Source organism: Rhinoderma darwinii, chromosome 4 (assembly GCF_050947455.1).
Source record: "Rhinoderma darwinii isolate aRhiDar2 chromosome 4, aRhiDar2.hap1, whole genome shotgun sequence".
In the NCBI taxonomy this organism is placed as follows: Eukaryota; Metazoa; Chordata; class Amphibia; order Anura; family Rhinodermatidae; genus Rhinoderma; species Rhinoderma darwinii.
This window is the reverse complement of record NC_134690.1, coordinates 288,610,005-288,637,621: the sequence shown is the minus strand read 5'-3', so window position 1 is coordinate 288,637,621 and position 27,617 is coordinate 288,610,005. Positions and strand designations below refer to the sequence as shown.

Sequence of the window (27,617 nt, the reverse complement as noted above, 5' to 3'; positions counted from 1 at the left end):
TCAATGGGAAATACGGCGTTCTGTCCCGGCGGATTTTCAAAAAACGGCGCGTAGAAAGACGCCCTGTAAAATGAAGTGCATGCCACTTCTTGAGCTGTTTTTGGAGCCGTTTTTCATTGACTCAATAGACTCAGCTCCAAAAACGGCCGTAAAAAATGCCGCAAAAAAACCGTGTTTGATTAAAAAAAAACGGCTGAAAATCAGGAGCTGTATTCTTGTTGTGAAAACTGCCAAAAATAGGACATGTCCTATTTTTTGACGGCGAGTATTCACGGGCCGTTAAACAAACGGCCATGTGAATAGAGCCACAGAACTAGATTGTTCTGAAACGGCATGTCAACCCTTCTCCGTCACACGGCCGTTTTTCACTGGTGTGATGTGCTCTGTGCCTGGTTCCTCCTCTCCCTGGGACGCGCTGGGGGATCCGATGACATCACTGGCTTAGCTCGCTCGCTTTCTCTCTCTCTTCCTCCTTGTGTTCTGGGAAGTGGTGCCAGGAATAACCCTGAGTGTCTGCATAGCATAGGAGGCTGCCTCATCTGCAGGCAGCTCTGGTGCCCTCACACGGCGGGCACAGTCTCCAGCTCTCCTCCCTTCTCCTATCTTTAGAGCTCTCATTGCCAGGGACATTTTTCTTCAGAGCTCGGCACCTGAGGCAGCAATCCTCCTCAGAAAATCACCAGTGCAGAGGGCAGCACCAGCTAACTGAGGGCAAGCTCAGCAGGGTGGTATTATCTGCTGCCACCACAAGGACACCACGGGAGGTTACATGATCTCATTCATGGCTCTGCTTCCTTCACCTGCCCCTTCCTACCTCTAACAGGTACTGCCATTGTAAGTGCCAGCTGTTATGCCAGGTATATTGCACAGCTGATTGTATCTAGCTTCAGAGTTTTCAGCCTCAGTGATCCAATATTTCCTTCTTTGCACATCCTATTTATTGCGCCAGGAAATATGTGTGTGTAATATTTATGATCTATCATTTACATTGTAGGAAGACTCGTGTTAGCTCTGTCATTCATTTATTTACACACATTATCATTTGTCTCCTGCATCAGGGATCCCCCCAGAAAACACCACCCTTCCCTCTGAGCAGCAGCCGGCCCCTTCTCCCCACTCCTCCTCCTGTGAACTCTCCCTTACCCTCTCCGTCTGCCTGCACCTGATCTGCACACACACACATATCATGCCCACACACTGACAAGCCGGCGTGCACAGGAAGGAGAGCAGCAACTGACAGCAGCAGCACGTCCATAGGAGCTCCTTCAGCCTCTCCCCGGCTGTCAGTGGTGGGGAGGAGGAGGAGGAGGAGGAGGGGGCGATCAACAACTACTTGTTACACGTTTCTTCTGGAAGAGGCAGCATGACGTGCCCAGGATTATTAGTTTGGTGCCCATGAACACCTGGCATTATTATTTTTAAATGTGGACTGATCGTGATCGTGGAGGTTAAGAGCCTGAGATCCGGTGAGTCACTGCAGCTCCTCCATTTTCATGTTATAAGGTCTATGTTATTACACGCCTACTCTCCGGTCCCCTGCTATCTAGAAAGAATATCTGGCATCCAGCAGGGTCCTAACACCCCCTCCCTGTTATGCCATGGCATGATGGCACACATAGAATTGATAGTAAAGATAGTAGCTGTGCCAACCAGATACATGTCATCACTCCTGCTGATGTGACGTCGTTGTGATAAACACTGAATGTATGTGTGCCATCCTATCGTGTGCCATGTAGCTGGGCAGTATGCCCCACTAATGCTAGTTGCCTTAGCAAAGTTCTTATTTCCACTGCCCCTTCTAAGTACTGGGTGATCCCCTAATAGATACTTGGGATTGGAGGAAATCCTCCTATTATTGTTTACCCAGGGCCAATGTACAGAGGGCCCCGGGCAGAGCAAAAGACACATATAATCATCATTATTACCGTCATTAGTATTATTACTATGTCAAGAGTGGCACGGTTATGTGTTGTATGGGTCATACTGGCATTGAATACAATTCTATCTCCCTCCAACACTGTGTATTGCAGTCAGTTGTCAGGGACTTGTCATGATTTCAAGAAAAATAATAAGCCCAGTATAATAAATAATAATGTACACAACATCAAAGCCCGCACCCCTTATATGTCTGCTCTGGGTATATAGAGGGGGTGGTTGATGTGTAATTGGGAAATGTGGGGAATACCCAGGCTGGGAATGTATGCAGATTAGGCGGAGGTTTGCGGAATATCCACAGGAATTTGGCTCCTAATGACAGCAGTCAGGGAGAGAGAGGGGGGGGGGGCAAAGGTCAGCAACTGCCTGGGCGCACTCTATTTAAGGGTTTCTACTCATCTCTTGCACTTTTTAGACACCTTTGCGTCTGCCCCATACAAACTCATTTATCTGTGCATCATGTGTGGCCTGGCATGCTCAGTTCTGCCCTGGTTTGTGTATACTATACACCTGTAGAAATGTATACTGAAGGCCAACACCTACATAATATATATATGTGTGGCAGCCTGCCTGGCATGCTCAGTTCTGCCCTGGTTTGTGTATACTATACACCTGTAGAAATGTAAATATATACATATATATGTACATATATATGTGTGTGCTGTTTTTACTTGTATAGTTGGTAAATATTACCGGTCTACTTTGCACAATATGCTTGTACACAATTTGTTTGGTTTATGTTATCACCATGTAAAAATGTTCACAATATAGGCCACAATGGTGTCATTGTTTATCAATATTCTTAGGATTGTAATGCTTCTGTATACACATAATAACATTTGCATGAGTGACAATATACATTTAGCAGGCATGGTTGCTTTGCTGCCGTTGGTGTTTATATAGTTTATACAGCCTTTATATCAGTATGATCATGCAATTGTTATGTGATAATATTTAATATATTAGGCTGAGTTCACACTTGTGTTGTATCATTTGTTACTCTGATCCATTTGTAGACCAGAATAAGAGTAAAAAAACGGATCTGTTAAAAATCCCATTGAAATCAATGGGATTTTTAATTTCATCTGCTCGCGTCCGTTATGTTAGGCTGTGTTCACATCAGCGTTGCCCTTCCGTTGGCGGTTTCCGTCGGGTTAACCCCTTAACATAAATGCAAACCAAAACCTAAGCTTCCGTTTCCCTCACCATTGATATCAATGGTGACGGAAACCTAGCTAATGGTTTTCCATCTGTTACCGTTGCGACAGGGTTCCGTTGTTCTTGACGGAACCAATAGCAGTCGACTTATATTTTGATCATTAGTGTCAACGTAAAACGGTTTGTATTCCTTTTGCTGTTTTGATTACAATGGTATTTTTAACAAGTCTGGTTTTGTCCTTATTCTGATCTAAATGGGTTATACAACACAAGTTTGTTTTTGTTGTCGATGTACTGCAGGCTGTTGAAATATTAATTCCCTTCTGTCTGTTTGTCTATCTAAAACTTTAACCCTGTGTCTCGCCTCTTAAAGGAGCACTGGATCTAAATTAGAAAGCTTCTGAAAATGCACAAATCTGTATGTCCATGTCTCTGCAGTGATCAGGAGGTAGACATTTTTCTGGACTTACTGCTAGTAATCCCATTGAACATCACTACATGCTGTCTGAAATGGCTGATAACAGCGATCAGTAGATTTCATTAAACGGCACAGCGAATGGAGAGAAGATAGACATAAGGCTTCGTTTTCTTTATGGGGAAATGTGCTATATTGGCAATTATTATTCTTTTTTATTATTATTATTATCATCATTCTTATACTTATATTTACTAAATACTTATTTCATAGCTGTGGTAACAGAATACTGCAGATTTTTTCACATTAATGGCGTAATACATGCATCTTTTCATCGAGCAGATTTGCGCTGTCTGTCTGTGTTCGCCTGTGTCTTCTAATGCCTGTGTGTTCTCATGAGTGGGTGGAACATTGGCCTGTTCCGGGAATGTTCCATGACGTGTAATAGTCACAGGAAGGGGGTTAACAAGGGGCTCTGCCTGCCATCAAACCAGATGTTCTCCCTCTCTTTCCTTCTTTCTCTTCTGCATTGGCAAAACATTGCCCTGCAGGGAGAGAATGAAGCACACTTTCTGTCCGGATATGTCTGACAGTTGCATAGTAATAGCAGTGATCCATTGTGGACAGGCAGGTGTGCCGTCATCTCTGGTGGCAGCCTGGGAACCTGTGCATTAATCCAGTGTACATTGTCCCGTGAAATCTCCTATGTCGAGAGAATAGTACTATCCTCGTTTGCTTGGAGGTTCCTTCTATGGAAAATCCAAAATCCTTTCCTGGTTTTCCCGCCCTAGATTAGGGAAATAAATAAATATCCAGAATTGTGCTGGAAATATGAGCACATAATTGTTTGTAGAGTTGTATTGCTATTTCTTTATCTGTTGTGGATTGTCTTACCTCACTAGCTACAGCAATGTATATTGATTATTGTCCCTTTACATATTTGGAAGCCATATGTAGATACGTTAAAGCTATGAGGTGACATAAGGCTTATGTGTGATGTGTTGGACTATGAAGTGATATGTCTATTTGATAATTAGAATAGGGGAACATCTATGAAAATTTTAGTTTTAGATGTATTACATTTTACTATATGGTTGGGTTGCTATGATGTGCCATCCGCAGCTGAGGTTAGATGGTGACTATGGACACGTGACATCTAAAATTTCACAACTGTCATGCAAGAGGGTTGCATGTATTTGGAAAAATGAGTGCAACCATCAGAGGCGTTGCTAGCACTGGGCCTTCGGGGCCCAAGCCCCGGATCTTTGGCACGGTGCACCCGGATCCCCGGCGACTGCCACATTCGAGTCGCAGCGGTCGCAACTGCGACCGGGCCGCGGCCACCTGCACCGCAACTGTAAAAGTTACTATAGTAACTGGGGGTTTGTACTAAAATACACGGGCCCCTGTTGCTATAGTAACGACACATACTTGCCCATCTTCCTTCCCGAGCACAGCAGAAGTCCTGACGACTTCTCGCGTCATGACGTTACGACGCTGTGCGCCGCGAATGACGTCATGACGCTAGATGGTGTTGGAACATCCGCTGCACCCAGAGCCGAAGAGGAGGGTAAGGCCTTATTCACATGAACGTGTTATACGTGAATGGGGCCGTTCAGACTGTAAGTGAATTTCACGCAGCGTATATGCGCTGCATGAAACGCATGACATGTCCTATATTTGCCCGTGTTTCAGGCTGCACGCACCCATTAAAGTCAATGGGTGCGTGCAAATCGCGCTCGGCACACGGAAGCACTTCCGTGTGCCGCGCGTGGTGCGCGCTACAGTATGAAAATAAATGAATGAAAACAGAAAAGCACCACATGCTTTTCTGTTTGTAAACAGAAAACCAGAGTGTCATCATGATGCCGGCTGCGGGAAAATCACGCAGCCACGCACCATATAATGATGCCACACGGACCTTTTGCGCGCGCAAAACGCAGCGTTTTTTGCGCGCACAAAACGGACACGTAGGTGTGAATAAGGCCTAAGTGTAATGTTACGGTCTGCTGGGTAAGCTTAGATACAGGGTCCAACAGACAGTATCACACATGGACCCTGTATCTTAGCCTTCCATGTTAGGCTTCGATACAGGGCTCCAGCAGACAGTAATCTTATACAGTATAAGATTACTGTCTGCTGGGGCCCTGTATCTAAGCCTACCCTGTGGCCATTGAAATCAACGGGTCCGTGTGCTGTGCGTTATTTCAATGCACAGCCCACGGACGAGATTCACGCTCGTCTGAATGAGCGCTAAGTCTATCATGTGTGATCCTGTCTGCTGGGACCATGTATCTTAGCCTATCATGTGTGATCCTGTCTGCTAGGGCCCTGTATCTAAGCCTATCATGTGTGATACTGTCTGCTGAGACAATGAATCCAATTCTATCCAGCGGTCTAGCTATAGGAGCCTTTGCGTTATAGATATGCTATCTCCGATATATATGTAAAAAAATATAATAATTTTTTTTTGCGGTGGGATAAATATATGTCTCGGGGCTTGTGCCCCTGATCTTTTTAGACCCTAGCAACGCCCCTGGCAACCATGACAGAGGGTCTACTGAAGTTGCAGCTGACCAGAACTACAAGTCTCAGACTGACTAAATGGTATCCTAAATGTTATGCCTTTTCACATTTATTTCTATTGGTGTTAGGCCTTATTCATACCAATGTATTTCACGTCCATGTGCTGTCCGTTTAAATAACTGACTGCACACTAACCAATGCAATTCAATGGGGCTATTCACACATCCGTGTTTTTTGTCATGGAGCGTGTTCCGGTTGCGTAAAACTCACTTCATGTTTTATTCTGGTCCGTTTTTGCGGCGCAGACTAGGTCATTGAAGTTTATAGGTGTGTGAAAAAAACCAGACAGCACACGGGCAACATCCATGTTCTGTCCGTTTTTCATGCATCATTTTCTAATGAAATGTAGAGAAAAAAAGAAAAGTGAAACCAGAAAGCGCTTGCATAGGAGAAATACGGACGAGAAAAACAAATGACACATGTAAACCATACTGACACAACACGGATAGTCGTATGCATAAAAAAAATCAGACACGCTTGTGTGAATAAGGCCTTATGCACTCAATAAAGTTAGCTCTCATGATTTGGGTTGATTTGCTTGCTTGAGGCTGGACTTGCATGGCTCACATTACCATGTTGCCCTGGCCTTGTAGTTTGTCATGTTTTCTGTTTAAGATTAATATACTGTTCTTATGGCCTTCAGCTTAGAGTCACACCACCTAAATGGTAACCAACCTGCTGATGACATCACCAAACTTAGACGATGAGCTAGGATTGTGTTTAGGTCACTGCGGTGTTACTTGGTGATAAGCGCAGTCTTGGTAATTCCTGCTTTTTATGATAAGCTTTTTATGATTTTTATGATAAGCTTTATTTCATCAATTGCAAATGATTTGTTCGCATGTCGACTACAACTTAATTAAAGGCTATGTAAGCCCATACCTCCCAACTTGCAAGTATCACGAAGTGGGACAACTGATGTGGCGCGTGTGGAGCAGTGTGGCAATTTTTTTCCGTTTTAAGCCATGCCTTTAACTCCGACCAATCTCCGCCCATACACACCCGGTTCAGCCCACAGAGAATCATGCTCCCACAGAGCCTCCCCACAGTATAATGCCCTTATATCTGCCCCCCCCCCCTCACACACACAGTATAATAACCCAGAGTGCTTTCCACACATTATAATGCCAAATAGCTACCCCCTAGGGTTGGGCGATTAATCGAATTAACTCGCTTAATTCCCCATCTCAAGTTGGCACGATTCTGGATTTGCCCAGAATCGTGAAATCGTTACAGGCCCCGCCCCATAGCAGGGTAGAAAAAAAAAGCCTCACCGCGCATCTACTTTAATGAACGCCGGGTTTGCTAAGGGTATGATCACACAGCTAAAAATGCAGGGGTTGAACGCCTCCAAACATCTGCCCATTGATTTCAATGGTAAAACGGCGTTCCGTTCCCACGGGCCATTTTTTAAGCGTCCGTTTTTAAAAACTGCCGCGTAAAAAAACGCCTCGCAAAAAGAAGTGCATGTCACCCCTTGAGCCGTTTTTGGAGCAGTTTTTCATTGACTCAATAGAAAAACAGCTCCAAAAACGGCCGTAAAAATGCCGCAAAAAACGCTAGTTGCTTAAAAAACGGCTAAAAATCAGGGGCTGTTTTCCCTTAAAAACAGCTCTGTATTTACAGCCGTTTTTTGTTAAGCATGTGAACATAGCCTAACTGTGTAACTGTGAGTCCAGAGATTGTTTTACACAGAGTCCAGTTCTCCCGGACAGCTTCTTAACCCATTCAGTTCCCACTGCATTTCAAGGATTAATGAAGCTATAGCCACCCAATAGCCTTGACATGCAGCAGGAACTGAATGGGTAAATGAAGTGGTTTTGTTTATCTTCAGTTATGATAATGCCATAGTAGAGAGCAGTGTCAGTGGAGGAGCCTCAGTGCTGGTGATATACAATGCAGCGGGGTTTACTAGTTCTGTGTAGTACTGCTGATAATAAATCTAAGAGACTTGCCACAGAAGTTATGTCCAAAGAGCAGTCATAAATCACATGTAGACTTTGGGGGTAATTTATCAACCTTTCTACACCAGAAAAGTCACAGAAAGGCCCAAAAGTGACAATTTGCTGTGCAAATTGCAACTTGCCCTTTGAGCCACCCACGACACTTTTGTAGAAAGGGGCGTGACCTCTGAGAAAGAGCATGACCACTGCGGCCCAACAAATTTATTATAATTTACGCCAGTCTAATTGTAACATAAGGACACTTTAAAGGGCCCATTACATCGGCCAATTTTGGCCTGTGTAAGGTTTGCACCAGTCACAAGAAGCTATGTATGGGGACGAGCGCTCCTTACTCTGTTTGCTCGTCCCCATACGTTATTATCATGTCGGCAGATGTACTGCCAATGACGATAATATTAAAGTTTTTTTAAAACTATACTATCTGCTGATGAACGAGATTTGCTCGTTCATCTGCTGATCACTGCCCTCTTTACACAGGGCAATTATCGGCAACGAGCGTTCTATGAACGCTTGTCTGCCCAATAATTGCCCATTTTAAAATGGCCTTAAGCGTGTATATCTGGATCTTTCCAGGTGTACACGCTAACCATAGCAAAAAATTTATGTGAATGGGACCTTGTGTATTTTACCTCAGGTCTCACTGTTCTTCTGCTGCTCATATGCATCACACCATATATACTGTACAATGTTTACAAGCAATGTACCATAAATACCCTATATTGGAAAATCATCCATAGTGTTGAAAAAAATGTAGATTATATTTTTTGTCAAAATCGCCCAGCCCTACTACCCCCACACAGTATAATGCCCTCATAGCTGCCCACATACAGTCTAAAGCCAACACAGATGTCCCCATACAGTATAATGCCCACACAGATACTGGCATACAGTATAATGCCCACACAAATTCCTCCATAAAGTATAATGCCCAATAGCTGCCCCCATACAGTATAATGCCCACACAGATGCCCCATACAGTATAATGCCCACACAGATGCCCCCATACAGTATAATGCCCCTATAGCTGACCCCATACAGTATAATGCCCCATAGCTGTCCCCATATAGTATAATGCTCCATAGCTGTCCCCATATAGTATAATTCCCCATAGCTGCCACCATATAGGTAATGTCTCCTTAGCTGCCACCATACAGTATTATGCCCCCATACCTGTCCCCATACAGTATAATTCCCCATAGCTGCGCCATACAGTATATTGCTACCTTAGCTGCCCCCGTACAGTATAATAACCCCCTTAGTTGCCCCTAGTGCCAGTGTCCACTTAATGCCACAGTGCCCATGTAGCTAGTGCCACAAAGTGCCCATGTAGATAGCACCACAGTGTCCCCTTTAGATAGTGCAACATCCATACCTCCCAGCCATCCCGGATTTAACGGGAAAGTCCCAGATTCTGGGCGGTGTCTCGCTGTCCCGGGAGGCCGGTGGTATGGCCCATTGTCAACTGTGTCTGCGTCTTCAGGAGGCACATACAGTTGAAGCCAATGCTGAAGCAAGGAACCGTCAGCTCCCTGCTTCAGCATTCACTGTCCACTAGTCAAGGACTTCCCGGGCACCTCGCTACTTTAAGCGCTGAGCACAGGGAAGCACTTGACGTCACTGTCTATATATGGGCAGTGATGTCAGGGTTTCAACTATGGAGACTCTTGGCTTGGGAAAGCCCTTGACTTCACTCTCCATATATGGACAGTGACGTAAGTGGCTCCTCTAGGAGCGGAATCCCTGGCCAGAACATTGGCCGGGGATTCCGGCATCTTAAAGCCCCTAGTATCACTGTCCATATATGGACAGTGATGTCAGGGGTTCCTCCAGGAGCGGAATCCCCGGCCAGATCGTTGCTCTGGCGGGTGATTCCGCTCCTAGAGGAGCCTCTGATGTCACCGTCCATATATGGATAGTGATGTCAGGGGCTCCCTGCTGAAGCAGAATCCCGTTACAGAGCATTACCGAATTTCTGGCCAGAGTGTTCCGATCCTGAGGTAGCTCCTAAAGTCACTGTCCAGATATGGGCAGTGACGTCAGGGGCTACTCCAGGAGCGGAATCTCCGGCCAGAGCGGAATCCCCGGCCAGAGCATTACCAACGCTCTTGCCGAGGATTACACTCTTAGACGGAGCCCCTGACATTACTGTGGTGATGCCAGGGGCTCTCTCCAAGAGCGGAATCCCCAACCAGAGCATTGCCGGTGCTCTGGCTGGGGATTCCGCTACTGGAGGAGCCCCTGCCATAACTATCCATATATGGACAGTGACATCAGGAGCTCCTTCAGGAGCGTAATCCCCGCCCAGAACGTTGCCGACACTCTGGCCGGGGAATCCGCTCCTAGCGGGAGCCCATGACGTCACTGTCCATACATGGACAGTGACATCAGGGGCTCGTTCTGGAGCGGAATCCCCGGCCACAGCATGGCCGATGCTCCGTCTGGGGATTCTGCTCCTAGTGGCAGTCCGAATGGCGCTATCTACAGTGGAGTGGCGCTATCTTCAAGGGGGTGTGGCATACCTCCCAACTTTCCAGTATTGGAAAGAGGGACAACTGTGGCAAGTTTTTCCCCTGTCAAGCCATACCTCTAACCCTGCCCAATCCCATATACATCCAGTTCAGCCCATGCTGGGAGTTGTTTCACAATCTAAATTAGAATCGCACATCCTCTCTGCAGACCTTATAAGTGAATCTAGTACTGATATGTCGCAGTCAGAGGAAAAAAACAAAACTATGTCATAGAGCTGACGTCTTCTCTGATTGCAGTAGTTCTGCTTTTCTTCTCCATCCGGCCCAGACCATCATAATGACTTCTCCAGGCCACCACTCATCTCGACAGAGTTTGCCGTTGTTGTCTTTGGCTCCACACTTTGCAGCAGATCTCTACACTTTATACTCAGACAAAATAGTGTCTCACACTGAACCACCTAAATATAAAACTGCTACACATACTGTGCCCACTGAATATAATAGTGCTGCATGCACTGTGCTACCTGAATATAATACTGCCACACATTGTGCCCCTTCTAAATATAATTGACAGCGTAATTTATGATGATCAGTGTATTCTGTAAAAACAAAACAAAAAAAACCTGTGTGTTTAAGGTTAACCCCAACGTTGCCATTATGTAGGGGAAATGATAGGGTCACTTTTTAATGTGAGGCACATGGTGTTATGAATTTTGAACCTCAAGTGCCTCACATTAGTAGTAATTAACCCCATCATGTATCTTACACATTAACCCAGGTACATGATGGGGTTACTTACTATTTATGTGAGGCACATGGAGGTTCAAAATTCATAACACGATGTGCCTCACATCATAAAATGGAAGGACTTTTTATTTTTGTGTTTTTTTTTTTTATTGTTGGCAAAATATCGTTTTGGTATCGAGAATCGCATTATACACAAAGTATCGGCATCTACATATAATTGTGCTGCTTACACTGTGCCCGCTAAATGTCATCGTTAAACACTATGGCACCTGAGTATAACAGTGCTTCGCACACTGTCCCCGAAATATAATAGTGCTACACAGTGGCCCCTGAATATAATAGTGGTACACAGACTGTGTACCCTACATATAATAGTGCTACACACCCTGTGCTCCTGAATCTAATAGTGGTACACACACCAATGCCCCCTAAACATAATAGTGCCACCAACTGCACCTACTAAAAAACATTGTCACACATTACGCCCCATAAAAATAACATTGTCATACACCCCTTAAATAACTTGGTCACACATTGTGCCTCCTGAAAATAACTGTGCCACTGTGTACTCTAAATATAATAATACTACACACACATTGTGCCCTTGAAATGTAAGGGTATGTTCACACGAGGGCGTCCGTAACGGCTGAAATTACGGGGATGTTTCAGCCTGAAAACATCCCCGTAATTTCAGCCGTAACGGCATGTGCAGGCGCTTGAACGCCGCGTCAATTACGGACGTAATTGGCGCTGCTATTCATTGAAGTCAATGAATAACGGCTCCAATTACGGCCAAAGAAGTGACAGGTCACTTCTTTGACGCGGGCGTCTATTTACGCGTCGTCATTTGACAGCGGCGCGTAAATTACGCCTCGTGTGAACAGACAAACTTTCAATGGGCAGATGTTTGTCAGCGCTATTGAGGCGCTATTTTCAGACGTAATTCGGGGCAAAAACGCCCGAATTACGTCCGTGAATAGGCCGTGTGAACATACCCTAATAGCGCTACACACGCTGATGCTCTGCTCTGGGACTCCAGTACCGACATCATTGACCATATATGGACAGTGAAAGTGACGTCGGCAGAAGTCGTGGAGTCCCCAGGCAGAGCATCAGCTGATGCTTTGCTCGGGGACTCCAGTACTACTCTGCCGACGTCATTGTCCATATATGGACAGTTACAATGACGTGGGCAGAAGTTGTGGAGTCGCCAGGCAGAGTATCAGCTGATGCTCTACTCCGGGACTCCAGTACTGCTCTGCCGACGTCATTGTATATATATGGGCAGTGACAGTGACGTCGACAGAAGTTGTGGAGTCCCCAGGCAGAGCATCAGCTGATGCTTTGCTCGGGGACTCCAATACTACTCTGCCGACTTCATTGTCCATATATGGACAGTTACAATGACGTGGGCAGAAGTTGTGGAGTCACCAGGCAGAGCATCAGCTGATGCTCTGCTCCAGGACTCCAGTACTGCTCTGCCGACGTCATTGTCCATATATGGACAGTGACGTCGGCAGAAGTTGTGGAGTCCCCAGGCAGAGCATCAGCTGATGCTCTGCTCGGAGACTCCAGCGATAGGAAACCCCTGAATTATCCAAAGATGGACGTCGGGAGCAGTGCTGGAGTGCCGAGCAAAGCGCTAGCTGATACTCTGCTCGGTACTCAAGCAATAGGCAATGTGACAGCCCCTTGCGGTTATGTTCACGAACAGCACATGAAGCAAGAGCTCAGTCACGTGGGGCCGTGTCGGAGCGTCATCACTTTTAGAAAAGCTCCAGCACTTCCTGAATAATTTAGTACAGAAATTGTAATTAAAGTATATTAGTTAGTTACTTAGTTTCACATAAATATATTATTGCAATGTAATTTTTGGTCCCCAGATATGCCCTTTAAAATTATAAGAAAAAATTATTAAAATCAGTATGTCAGGAAAAAAAACAATTGTCAGAGAAAAAGAAAGGACTACATTGTATTTAAGTATGATACAGTTCCCAATCGAATTGCTACACCTTGAGAAGTTAAATTAAGTATTCCAAAAGAATTACAATTATAAATAAATAAATTATGTTGAGAAAAAATTTAGCAATTGAACAGTCAAAGCTAAAATTAGCTTTGGTAATATGTCAGGTTCCCCCATATTAGTGGCACTAATTTTCATTAAAAATATTGCATTTTATATATGTATTGAGAGCACAACAAAATGGGAGACCACTGTCATTCTTAAAGGGAACCTGTCACCAGCATTTTCGGTATCAAGCCAGCAATACCTTGTGAAAGTGGGTGAAAAATCATTGTTAGCTAACCTATAAATATGTTAAAAGTCGGCTCTGTACCTTCAGTATTCCGGTTTTCAGTGGTCCCGCGCCGTATGCAAATGAGCACAAAAGAGTCAAATCTTCACTCGAAAAGAGTCAGGTTTTCATTCTTCCGGCGCTTGAGAGTTGGCTCCGCCTCCTTGTTTTTGATTGACAGCTCCTCTCACTGCACTGCACATGAAGTCCCGCGCTTGCTCATTGAGACAGTTATGCTGTATGACATACGACGACGAAAGGGGGTGTGTACCCGCGCGGCGCATGCGCAGTTAAATATTTCAGGATGAATGAAGCAGGGAAGGGTGGTGAGGCACGCATGCGCGAGATCTGAAACACGATTTCGGCATTTAGGGCTGTACAGGCGGCGTACGTGGGCGGAGTTAAGATCATGCGTCACTAAGCTAAATTTAATTACCATAAATGGCGGTAAAACTTTAAATGATAATATTTCGGGCAAGAGGAGGACGTGAGGAGAGAAGAACACATCAATCAACTATGGACAGCTGCGGCCACTACAGGGTCAGGACGTTTTAGAAGGTAAGATGGTGATGACAGGATCCCTTTAAGGATTGGACTGAATCGGAAAGAAGATTAAAAAAAATATATTATACACATACATAATATAACCCCTATAATAATGGTACATAATATATTTTTTATGGATTTAATACATAGCTATTGGATGTGGAGGTGGATGTGGGAGTTTCTTTTTGATGAACCCACTGGATATATATGCAAGCTGTATATTGTAGTATATGCAACACGCCATGAGTAACGACAAGTGACTGGTCCGAAACGCATAGGCCTGCTATTTGATACATCCACCCCTTTGTATATGGATTTTTTAATATATTTGGAGTAAAGTTGGAATATTACTTCCTTTTAAACTCAGAGCTGGATCAATTTTCTCTTTTTCTGCCTCTCATAAAATAATAGTGCCCAAAAAACAACATTGCCACATAATGTGCCCCGCAAAAAACACAACAATACACTTTCCACACACTGTACCTCCTGAAAATAACTGTGCCACACACTGCAACCACAGAAAATTATATTCACACACACTTAACCCCATAAAGAAATATTTGTCACACACTGCACACCCTGAAAATAACATTGTCCTAGACTGGACCTCCTGAAAATGACATTGCCACACACTGCGCCCCCATAAAAAAAAAAAAACTGTGTCATATGTAGTTCATTTAAATGGGACAGGAACTACATTCCCAGGCACAGGCGCTATGATTTTGTACAGTGCTGTGCCTCAGTTAGCTCATCGGTTGGAGTGAAGGACGTCGCACCCCCACTGATCTGATATTGATAACCTATGGTATGGATAGGCCATTAATATAAAAGTCCTGGAAAAACCCTTTAAATATAAGTGATGCCTCAGAAGCAGTAATAAGAAGAAGGGATTGTTTCTGCATAACATATATGTCATCCTGGTTCTTGGCATGGGGCAATAATAGTAACAGTTCTTCACAAAACCATAATTAGGAAACACTTCATTACAGTAACCTTAGCTACAAATCTGTTTTTGTATCAATATGTTAATATTTAAAAGGGTTGTCCTATTGGAGAAACCCCATGTACATATGCCCTATTAGGGCATAAGGACATCATAGAGTCCTAGAGAGATGGGCACCACTGTTACTTTACCTCTTGAATTAGACAGATTCGAGAGCCACTGCAAACAGTGACTCCCACTCTGGTGGAATCCCCTATTCTTTTGAATGGGCACCATTTAATGCTAAAAATGTGCAGCCACCAGCTTTAAACTGTGATAATAACTGATAGACGGAGATTTCAATAATTAGAAAAGGAGTTGTCCAGATGGGACAAGGAGAAAAGGAGAAAATGTTCAACATTCATAAAAGCAACTTATCGATCCAGTGTCTTTTCTGCTGCTGCCTGTTTCTCTAAACATGCATATGTGAATCCTATACTTTATGACTGTTGTCACTTTGTCAAATTTTATATTTTGACCCGACGGGTCTTGTATCTTGTCCGGCCTCCTGTCCCTCCTCCAGGATGTCAGAATGTGTCCTCTGCTTTGCGGCCGCACTGTTATCTTAAAGGGCCAGCGCACGTGAAATTAAAAAATGTCTCACCAGTCACTGTTGCTCCCCAGGACTATTTAAGGCACATTCACTATCCACCAGGTGCCTGAGCAATATTGGAACAAGCTAGTGTTATCCAGCGAAGGTTCCTTTATGCATCTCATCCTGCCTGCTATTGCTATCAGCCATGCATCTCATCCAGCCTGCTATTGTTATAAGTTATCAGCCAGTATCCAGCTACCTGCCTGTGTCCAGCTACCTGGTACCTGCCTCTGTCCAGCTACCCGATACCTTCATGTGAGCAGGTCTTCAGCACTGAGATCTGTGATAGGCATCTGCACTTTAGTACTAAGCAAGGAATGAAAAGTATCAAAAAGTTGTTTTAGAGGTGAAATAGACTTGTTTGGCACGGTAAAGGGCAGAGTTGTACGTTTTGTGCATAAATTTGTAATAGAGGAAATCTGCTGACAAATGCGATTTTCTCCTTCGACGTTCTCGAGCGCCGCTGAAGGAAGCGGGATTGAGGTGTGTGCCAAGCTTGTGGCCATCTGTGTCGGGAGGTTCGGAGTGTTGGGGGGGCTGCTTGATCCAAAGCATTTTTGAGAGTGTTATTGTAATGTTTGACAACCAGATTGGGACAGGAGAGGGAAGAGATAGGGGACAATGAGGACCGTAGACTGTCTATGAGTTGCTGAGTGTTGATGGCATGTAGATTTCTGTATGTCGGATGAGTAAGCATGTCCTGAGGAGGCAGGGAATTTTTGATAGTAAGGCCGGATTTACACGAGCGTGTGCCTTTTGCGCGCGCAAAAAACGTGGAGTTTTGCGCGCTAGAGGTACTCGCTCATGTAAATCCGTGTATGATGCATGGCTGCGTGATTTTCGCGCAGCCGCATCATTATGACACTCTGTTTGTATGTTTGTAAACTGAAAAGCACGTGTTGCTTTTCTGTTTTCATTCATACTTTTTACTGCTGTTGCGCGAATCACGCGCATCACACGGAAGTGCGTCCGTGTGCTGCGCGTGATTTTCACGCACCCATTGACTTCAATGGGTGTGTGATGCGCGAACAGCGCACAAATAACGGACATGTAGTGACTTTTACGCAGCGGACACACTGTGCCTGAAACTCACGGACAGTCTGCACGGCCCCATAGACTAACATAGGTCCATGCGAGGCGCGTGAAAATCACACGCGTTGCACGGACGTATTACACGTTCGTCTAAATAAGCCCTAAAGGTGAAAAGGTTGGGGTCAGAAAGCGGGAAAAGAGAGTTAAGAAAGTCAGATACTGAGCAGAGTCAGAAGAAGACTAGGTCAAGTGAATGCCTGTCCTCATGTGTAGGAGAGTTAGTAAGTTGTGACAGGCCTAGGGAGGAGGTTAAATGGGAGGCAGATGAAGAGATTGGGTTATTAATGGGGATGTTAAGGTCACCCATGATGAGAGTGGATGTTTCAGAGGATAGGAAATGTGGAAGCCAGGCAGCAAAGTGATCCAGGATCTGGCGGGATAGACAACCGCCACTCAGAAGGAGAATAGGCGGAATGTAAGTGAGAGTAATGGAGGAATGAACTGGGAAATGCAGTGTGGGGAAAGAAGTATGCCTACTGCTCCACCCTGCCTTTTCGCATGGGGGCATTATAGAAGTGGAGACCACCAAAAGATAGCAGGGGAAGCAGTGTCAGACAGGTGTAGCCATGTTTCTATGAGCCAGGAGGTTGAAAGAGTTATAAAGGAATGTCAGGAATAAAGGTGTTTGTTGCACTCAGTGTTTTTTGAGACAGAAGACATACAATGAGTGTTAATAAGATTAGCAGGGTTTCTATGTGTGGAAGGTAAGAGGTTGAACTAAGGCTTCGTTCACATCTGCGCTAGGGCAGCTTTCCGTCGGAACGGAGCCCTGACAGACATAAACGGAAACCATAGGTTTCCGTTTCCATCAACATTGATTTCAATGGTGACAGATCCGATGCCAATGGTTTACGTTTATCTCAGTTGGGCAAGGGTTCCGTTGTTTTGGCGGAATCTATAGCATAGTGGACTACGCTATTGATTTTTTTTAGAGAGTGTGCTCAGGAGCTCTCCCAGGAATCGGCACATGAGAAAAGGGTTCCCACACTCGCTCTGTCTTTTCAGAGACCCCTGCTCACGCCGACTGCTTAGGAACCTATGGAAGTCGAGAGAGTTAAACTTACAGAGAAAGAGCCTCAGCATAGGCGTAACAAGAATTTCTGCATGTACTGTGGTGAAAAAGGCCATTTTGTGCGCAACTGCCAAGTGAAGTTGGGAAAATCCAGCACCTAGGGTTGGTAGGGGGGGGCGACCCTAGGTGAAATGAACTTCTCTCCAAAGTTGCCCATGCTTGTGAACTTGTCATCTGGTAACGCTTCTGCCACCATCACAAGCCTTTCTCGATTCTGGGGTTGCGGAAAACTTCATTCATCAAGAACTGGTCACCCGTCTTAGGCCCCAGTCACACGACAGGGATAGTCAAATGGCCGCAGTAAGAAAAATAGACCCCAAATGGGGCTATTCACATAGCCGATTTTTTGATGGCCCAGTAAACTAGGCTGTCAAAAAATGGAACATGCCCTATTTTGGGCCGTTTTCCCGGCCTGTGGGGAAGTCTATGGAGCCGTGTAAAGCATGGCTGTCACTTGGATGTGATCCGAGTGACGGCCGTGATTTCTGTTGCTTGCTCTTTCCTCCTCACAGTGCGAAGTACATGTGAGGAGAAGGAGGATATTTTTTTGCTGCCACAGCCCCTTGTAAATGGAACCCCCCCCACCCCTCTTCTGTAGGTGGCGCCACTGTATCTCCCTGTAGAAGCATAATCCCTCTAATCACCGGTCACAGCATTGCCAAAGCTGGGGCGGGGATTCTGCTCCAGGAGAAGTCCCTGACGTCAGTGTCCATATGTGGACAGTGACGTCAGGGACTTCTCCAGGAGCGGTCCCCGACATTTGAAGCGGAATTCTCGTGACGCTGTGGCCGGGGATTCCGCTTAAGGAGTAGAGGACCGCTCCAGGAAAAGTCCCTGATGTCACTATCCATATATGGACAGTGAAGTCAGGGACTTCTCCTGGAGCGGTTCCCTACAGTACTATGACGCTATCTACAAGAAAGGGGGGGGGGTGCCATCTATGGGGGTTCTATGTACAAGTGGTCTGTGTGGCACTACCTTCAAGGGGTCTGTGTGGCACTATCTACAGGGGGGCTGTGTGGCACTACCTGCAGGGGGGGCTGTGTGGCACTACCTGCAGGGGGGCTGTGTTGCACTAACTGCAGGGGGGCTGTTTTGCACTAACTGCAGGGGGGCTGTGTTGCACTAACTGCAGGGGGGCTGTGTGGCACTAACTGCAGGGGGCCTGTGTGGCATTACCTACAGGGGGACTGTGTGTGGCATTATCTACAGAGGGCAGTGTGTGGCATTATCTACAGAGGGCATTGTGTGGCATTAGCTAAAGAGGGCAGTGTGTGGCATTAGCTACAGAGGGCAGTGTGTGGCATTAGCTACAGAGGACAGTGTGTGGCATTAGCTACAGAGGGCAGTGTGTGGCATTAGCTACAGTGTGGCAAAAAATTTACAAATTATATTCATCCGTTTTTAAAATGGACAGGAAAAAAGACGGATGCAAAACAGCCCGAGAAAAATGGACCATGTGAATAGAGCCTTAACCTGTCGGTTGATCATCTGGAGAGACCCTTCGCTATGCCTAATTCCATCCTATTTGTCACAAAGCCTCTGACTATGCAGGTGGGGTTGCTACACTCGGAAAGGATAACCTTCAATGTGTTGCCCGTCTCAATCAATCCAATGCTTCTGGGCCTTCCCTGGCTTTGGCAACACGCTCTGGTTCTGGATTGGAAGTCTGGCCAAGTCCTTCAGTGGGGTTCAAGCTGCCGTAGCAAGTGCCTGGCACGGATCGAACCTGCCTCAGCCCTGCATTTGCCTCAGAACCTGCCGGGTCTGCCCCCTTTCCTACTCGGCCTATGCAGATGCCTTCAGTAAGAAGGCGGCTGAGGCGTTTCTGCCACATCGACCCTATGACTGTCCTGTTGATCACATTCCTGGGACAGCACCTGATTGGGGTTGAGTCTATCCGATTTTCTTGCCTGAGTCTTTGGTCATGTCAGTATACATTAGAAAGAACCTATAAAAGGGATTCATCTGGAAATCCCGGAGCCAGGTATTTCTTCGTCCAAAAGAAGGATCTCTTCACCCATGTATAGATTATCGTGGTCTTAATAAGATCATGGTAAAAAACAAATACCCGTTTCTGTTGATCGCTGAAGTCTTCGACAAGATCTGTGAAGCCAAGACCCTCACCAAACTAGATCTGTAACCTGATCCGCATCCGTGAATGTGACGAGTGGAAGGCGGCCTTTAATACTTGTGATGGGCAATATGATTATCTCGTAATGCATATTGGATTTTGTAATGCTCCTTCCGTATTTCAAGAGTTTATATGGGCAGCATGGTGGCTCAGTGGTTAGCACTGTTGCCTTACAGTGCTGGGGTCCTGTGTTCAAATCCAACCAAGGACAACATCTGCATGGAGTTTGTGTGGGTTTCCTCCGGGTACTCTGGTTTTCTCCCTCCCATAGGGAATTTGGATTGTGAGCCCCAATGGGGACAGTAAAAGAGGACCTCGTTGTACAGCGTTGTATAATATGTTGGCGCTATATAAGTAACTGAAATAAATGACAATTTTTGGGATCTGCTATACATCAGTGTGGTGGTCTATCTAGATTTTCTATTTGCTATCCTGATTTTCTTGCCCAATTTGACTACCCACTGGAAACGTGTTCGCCAAGTATTTCAGTGGTCACGGTGGAACAATCTCTATGCAAGACTGGAGATGTGTCTTCGAGAGGTCCTCCCTTCTTTTTTTTAGGTTTTATTGTGTCTAACCAGGGGTTGAAGATGGATTCTGACAAAGTGTCTGTCGTGTTGAACTTGTCCCCAGGGTCTCCGTGCAATTCAGCACTTTCTGGTATTCACAAACTCCTCACTTCTCCTCGTTGATTGCACCTATAATAGCCCTTATGAAGAAAGGAATATACGGCAAGAACTGGACCCCGCAGGCTGAATCAGCTTTTCTTTGTTTAAAAGAATCCTGTTCGGCCGGCCCCATATTGCAACATCCAGATGTCTCCAAAGGGTCCTACCGGTAAGACTGTAACCTGTGGCTCCTTCTCCAAGTTGTGTTCTCCTCCCGAGAGGAGGAGATTCTGGCCATTAAATTGGTGCTGGAAGAGTAGAGACATCTACTGGAAGGGACCGTGCATCTTGTATTCATCTATACATACCTTAAGAATTTAGTGTATCTACAGGCCGCATAGCGTTTAAATCTGCGCCAGGCCAGGTGGTCGCTTTTCTTTGCCCGATTTGATTTTGTGTTGCACTTCTGTCTGATTGAGAAGGATACTAGGGCTGACGCCTTGTCACCGTCGTTTGACGTCACCCACCAAGTTGAGGATTCGCAGCATATTATTGATCCTTCCCGTATCGTCCCGGTGGCACCAGTCCTAGGATATCCCTCTAGGTAAAACACTTGTTCCCTAGTCCAGAAGGAGAGCTTACTTAGGGACATAACTCACAACTGGCCAGTCACACAGCCGTGCGTAAAACTCGGGAACTAATTTCTCATAAATTCTGGGGGTCATCTATGGTCAAGGATATTCAGGACTATGTCACCTCTTGTTTGTGGAACAAGGTCTCCAAAACTAGACCAGCTGGTCGTCTGCCTCTCCCTCTTCCCGATTTTCAGTGGCAACACATCGGGATGGACTTTGTGACAGATCTACCTCTCTCAGCCAGCTGCAATACCATCTTGGTGGTGGTGGAACACTTCTCCAAAATGACACACTTTGCTCTCCTGCCTGGTTTGCCTTCTGCTCCTCGTCTTGCCAGTCTCTTTATACAGTATATATATATATCATCTGCATGGCCTGCCTTGTCATATTGTATTAGACCGCGATGTACAGTTCACCTCAAGATTTTGGAGAGCTATGTATGGCCTACAGGATGTCAAGCTAGACTTTTCTTCTGCATACCACCCACACTCCAGTGTAGAGGATCAACCTCATCCTTGAGAACTTCTTTTGCCATTTAGTGTCTGCCTAATGTGACAACTGGTTGAATCTCCTTCCCTGGGCCGAATTCTCATACATATAACAACAATTCCGAAGAATCCACAAGCTCCTCACCATTTTTCATTGAGTGGCATTTCATCAAATTTTTCACAGTCAGCATTCTTGGATACCTCTTCCTGTGACTGTTACATCTGAAGTTCCTTCTGCCAACTCCACTTTTGTGAATTTTTTACAGATCTGGCAACAAACCAAATCTGCCATCATCCAAGCCGTTTCTCGTATGAAAGAGTACGTAGATAAGAAGAGGAGACCTCCTCCACAGTTTGCACCTGGAGATAAAGCATGGCTATCTTCTAAAAATATCCACCTGAAAGTACCCTTATAAAAACTTGCTCCTCGTTTCTCGGGTACATTTGTAGTCCTGAAGAAAATAGATTAACTACAAGGTCTGTCTACCTCCTTCCCTTCGGATCCCTGACTCTTTCCATGTATCACTACTTAAAACTGTCGTACTGAACAAATACTCTAGAACATCTTATGTCACATCTGTTCCTTCGCCTGTCAATGCTGGATCGGAATTTAAAATTTAGGACATTCTTGACTATAAAAGAATTGGGAAGAAGACGTTTTATCTGGTAGATTGGAAAGGATTCGGTCCTGAGTCAAGATCATGTGAGCTTCTTAGAACATCAGTGCCCCAGAGTTACTCCGGAAATTCCATTCTGGTGCTGGACCCAAGAAGAAGTAGGGGGGTGCTGTAATGCTGGCGGCACTCGTGCTGTCGGTCCCCGCTGCCGGGTCACGTACCTTGTCCATCGGCCTGTCCCTCCTCCACGTCTGCTTGTGTCCCCTACCTCAAAGCCGTACTGTTCTTAGTGAGGTGGCCGATCATTCGCAAAATTCTAAAATGTCTCCTCAATTAAGGCACCTTCACTATCCACCAGGTGTCTGAGCAATATTGGAACAGCCTAATGTTATTCAGCGAAGGTTCCTGTATGCATCTGATCCTATCTGCTATTGCTACAAGTTATCAGCCTGTATCCAGTTGTCCATTTCCAGTCTGTATTCAGTCTGCTATTGTTATCAGTTATCATCCTGTATCAGGTTATCCATTACCAGCCTGTATCCTGTCCGCTATTGCTATCTGGGACAGCCTATATCCAGTTATCCATTACCAGCCTGTATCCAGTCTGCCGTTGCTATCTGTGGTCAGCCTGTACCAGTCTGTATCCAGTCTGCTGTTGCTATCTGTTATCTGCTGGTGTCTTGCTACCTTCCTTTGTCCAGCTACCTGCCTGTGTCCAGTTACCTGCTACCTGCCTGTGTACAGTTACCTACCTGTGTCCTACCTGCCTGTGACCAGCTACCTGCCTGTGTCCAGCTGCCCGCTACCTGCCTGTTTCCAGCTAGCCGCTATCCACCTGTGACCAGTGATCCACTAACCGCTTTCATCCGTCAAGGTACCATCTGCCAGTGCCTTTTTCTTGTCTGTTTGCCCAGCAGCTAATCCGCCGGGACAAGCTCAAGAGGTAGCGACCTGGTAGCCTCCGTGCAGCAAAGACCAAATCCCTGTATAGGGGTTAAAGGGTGAAGACCAGGAAGGCTACTTAGATAACGCGCTTAGAGGTGGCCCCAAGTCAAACCGATGGAGTAGTCCAGTTGGTCATCAAACCTGTTGGTCGTAACATATTTGTTAGTAAATATTTAAGAAATAATTTTCCCTGTAACCTTGTTGTATGGCAGTTTACAGCTATATAAGGCCTCATTTACACGAGCGTGTGCGTTTTGCGCGCGCAAAAAAACGCTGCGTTTTGCGTGCGCAAAAGGCAATTGACAGCTCCGTGTGTCATCCGTGTATGATGCGCGGCTGCGTGATTTTCGCGCAGCCGCCATCATAGAGATGAGGCTAGTCGACGCCCGTCACTGTCCAAGGTGCTGAAAGAGCTAACTGATCGGCAGTAACTCTTTCAGCACCCTCGACAGTGAATGCCGATCACAATATACACCAACCTGTGAATAAAAAAAGACGTTCACACTTACCATGAACTGTCTGCTTCCTCCAGTCCGGTCTCCCGGCCGTTGCCTTGGTGACGCGTCCCTCTCTTGTCATCCGGCCCCACCTCCCAGGATGACGCGGCAGGCCATGAGACCGCTGCAGCCTGTGATTGGCTGCAGCCTGTGCTTGGCCTGTGATTGGCTGCAGCTGTCACTTGGCCTGAATTGTCATCCCGGGAGGTCGGACTGGAGGAAGGAGCCGGGACTTATCGGTAAGTCAGAACTTCTGGTTTTTTTTACACGTATATGTATATTGTGATCGAAAGTCACTGTCCATGGTGCTGAAACAGTTTAAGTCTTTCAGCACCGTGGGCAGTGACTGTCTCCTGACGTCGCGTACCCGAACATTTTTTGCCGGGTTCGGTTAAAACGAGTTCGGCCGAACCCGGTGAAGTTCGGTGCGCTCATCTCTAATTTGACACTCCGTTTGGATGTTTGTAACCAGAAAAGCACGTGGTGCTTTTCTGTTTACATTCATCCTTTTGACAGCTCTTGCGTGATTTTCGCGCATGCAACGCAGGACCGTCAGTGTGGCATGCGTTGTTTTCACGCACCCATTGAAGTCAATGGGTGCGTGTTGCGTGAAAAACGCAAGAATATAGAACATGTCGTGAGTTTTACGCAACGCACTCACGCAGCGCAAAATTCACGCATCGTCTAAACAGCCCCATAGACTATTATAGGTGCGTACGACACGCGTGAAAAGCACGCGCGTCGCACGCGCGTATAATACGCTCGTGTAAATGAGGCCTAAAAGTGTGATTGGTCATGGGCGTACACAGATTTCTCATATGATGACCGTAGTTATGTTGCTAAAGCTCCAGTATTGCACAAGTTCCTTGTAAGAAATACTAAATATTGTTTCTAATAAAAGTACTGTGAAGATGCTGCACATACGTTACTTCAGGTCTGAAACTGACTATTGAAAATGGAAAGAATTTCTAGTTTTCTTTCTGTCCTCTGGCATTGTGATACGTTACATACTTTTTATTAAGTGGAATGTCCTTGTCTGACGCACATAGTAATGCCTGAGTATCTCCCAAGCTCCCCTGACTTGCCTAGCAGCCCTCAAGGCATTTGTTCAAGTTAAAGCCAGAATGCACAAAACAAATAGTTTAAGAGATAAAATAAGGCAAAATGGAGATTTTTTTTTCACAATCAGGGACAATTGGTTCTTCCCTCTGTCTTCCACTTATATTTTTGGCAGTTTGTTTCACTGTACTGAACAATTTAAAGTGGACTAAATGATTCTTTGAATATTGATCATTGGGTCAATAATGTAACACAACAGGAAATTATAGATGCTGTTAGTGGATAAACCAGTGTTGCTGGTTTTACTGCATGGCCACTGTAAATTCTATCAGTATTGTGACGCAGTTCATAATAAATGGTGACAATCTTTTCTAAAAGCTCCGTGCCTTCTCTTTAGCAGAGACTTGATTGATTTCCTGCAAAATGGGGATCTTATTGTTTTATATATACCCCGTGTATATATATATATATACCCCTTATTTTTCGGACTATAAGACAACCTGACCATAAGACGCACCCAGGTTTTAGACAACAGAAAATAGTAAAAAAATTATTTGTTAAAAAATAATTTATTCTGTTTCACCACATTCTTTTTTTTTTTCCACATTTGATTAGTTCCCCTAGGGACTTGAACCAGCAGCCACTTGATTACATGTGGAGTTGCTGAAACCGTTCCATAGAGATCAGTACAAAGCCATTCGCGCATGCGCAGAAGAATCCCATTCATCACTACGAAGCTGCCCGACACAGAACGCGGAAGTCAAAGCTTCTTATGTAGCGTTCTTGGTGTGTCTCGGTCCCCGTTCTCCTTATCGCTGGGGGTCGGACCCCCAGCGATCACACATGTACCGCCTATCCTGTGGATAGGGGATACATGTGTTTTATGGCACAACCCCTTTAAACCTCCAGGAACAGCGAAATTGCTGTTCCTGGCCATTAGAGCAGCATGTCAGCTACTGACACCTGCAGTGTATGGAGCGGGCTCAGCACGTGAGCCTGCTCCATACATCACCCCCCTGCTCCATGATGTGCCGGGAGCATCATGGGTCCGGAAGGGGTTAAGTAATGAAACGGTCAGGGAGCCCGGCGATGCCGGGTCCCTTGACTGTGGACTATAAGACGCAGGGACTTTTTATCAAGATTTATTCTTGCTAAAAACTGCGTCTTATAGTCCGAAAAATACGGTGTATATATATATATATATATATATATATATATATATATATATAGCTCACATTTCGGCTTTTAGATTCTATTAGTTAATTACTTGCAATAAAGTAAATAATTTTTCTACTTTCTATACATTGCTCAGGCAGAATAATTTATAATGTCATCGCTAGTGAAGGTAACAGTAAATTAGAAGTGCATGTTACTGTCTGATATAATGAAGATTTAGGCTACGTTCACATCTGTGCTAGGGCATTCTGTCACTTTGGATGGCAAGAGTATCGTAGTATGCAGCACTATTATTGCCATTAAAATGACGGAAACTGAAAAACGTGCAACAAACACATTGTGATTACTTCTGTTATAAGGGGACGCCATGACGCCAAGAAATGCTGTAATAAACAGTGCTGCCTTCCTCAAGAGGATCTCACCCTAGACTATTTCTGCCCACATTACTTTCATGGCACCCCTGGATATGTCCAGATTGATTATGTGCCACTTAATGTTAGATTCACATGTTAAAACTGTGTGCTGTACTGCTGATGTGTTGACTTTAGGTAAACTACTTTTGGGTTTCCCCAAAAATTCGGTTGATGTTCTCAACAGTTGCACAAGATCACATGATATAGTAAAGCTGGCCTTGGACAATTATATCTTTGTGATAGCTATTTTGATAGGATCCATTTACAAATTGATGCCTGAAGGGCCTGTCAGAATCCGGCTAAGGGCTACCATTGAGGGCAACAAGTATCTGGCAAGTTGGATAAGAATCGTCAGAAATGTCTGTCAGATGCCTATTACCCATACACTCTTGAATATCATGCATGTTAGGCCAAGTCAGATGGTAATGTGAGTTGCGTCTTAGGCTGGGTTCTCACGATCTATTTTCAGGCGTAAACGAGGCATATTATGCCTCGTTTTACGTCTGAAAATAGGGCTACAATACGTCGGCAAACATCTGCCCATTAATTTGAATGGGTTTGCCGACGTACTGTGCAGACGACCTGTCATTTACGCGTCGTCGTTTGACAGCTGTCAAACGACGACGCGTAAAATTACTGCCTCGGCAAAGAAGTGCAGGACACTTCTTTGCAACGTAATTTGAGCCGTTCTTCATTGAAGTCAATGAAGAGCAGCTCAAGATTTACGAGCGTCACAGACGCCTCGCATAATGCGAGGAGTAGCTTTTACGTCTGAAACGATGCAGCTGTTTTCTCCTGAAAACAGTCTGTCTTTTCAGACGTAAAAGGTAGCTAGCGTGTGCACATACCCTTATAGTTATCAAACAGTTGGTAAAGAGACATACATGTGCTGAGTGCACTGTGTAATAGGCAGGGTTGCATAAATAAGACTGTGATCTTGCGAAAGAGGTCACACAGCACAAGCCGCTTTGACACTGTCCATAGCTGATTGGACAGTGTCAGAGTCAGGGGCATTGCTAGGGTCTTAAAACATCAGGGGCACAAGCCCCAAGACATATATTTACCTGCCCCAACAAAAAAAAATAATACATTTTTATATACATATTGGAGATATCATATCTATAAGGGTATGTTCACACGGCCTATTTACGGACGTAATTCGGGCATATTAACCCCCGAATTACGTCCGAA

At 45.2% G+C, this 27,617-nt stretch overlaps 1 protein-coding gene across 2 annotated transcripts in view; it reads left to right on the top strand.

The window, feature by feature from the left end:
- The first annotated feature begins 483 nt into the window (after positions 1-483).
- Positions 484-27,617, top strand: part of HIVEP2 (HIVEP zinc finger 2) — a 407,742-nt gene continuing 380,608 nt past the window's right edge. Inside the window, exon 1 of one of the 2 annotated variants that reach the window (XM_075862585.1) lies at positions 484-823. The gene's annotated coding sequence lies outside the window, so the exon portion shown is untranslated. Of the gene's footprint in view, positions 824-1,042; positions 1,467-27,617 lie in introns of those variants that run through there. The other variant, XM_075862584.1, reaches the window with a different exon arrangement.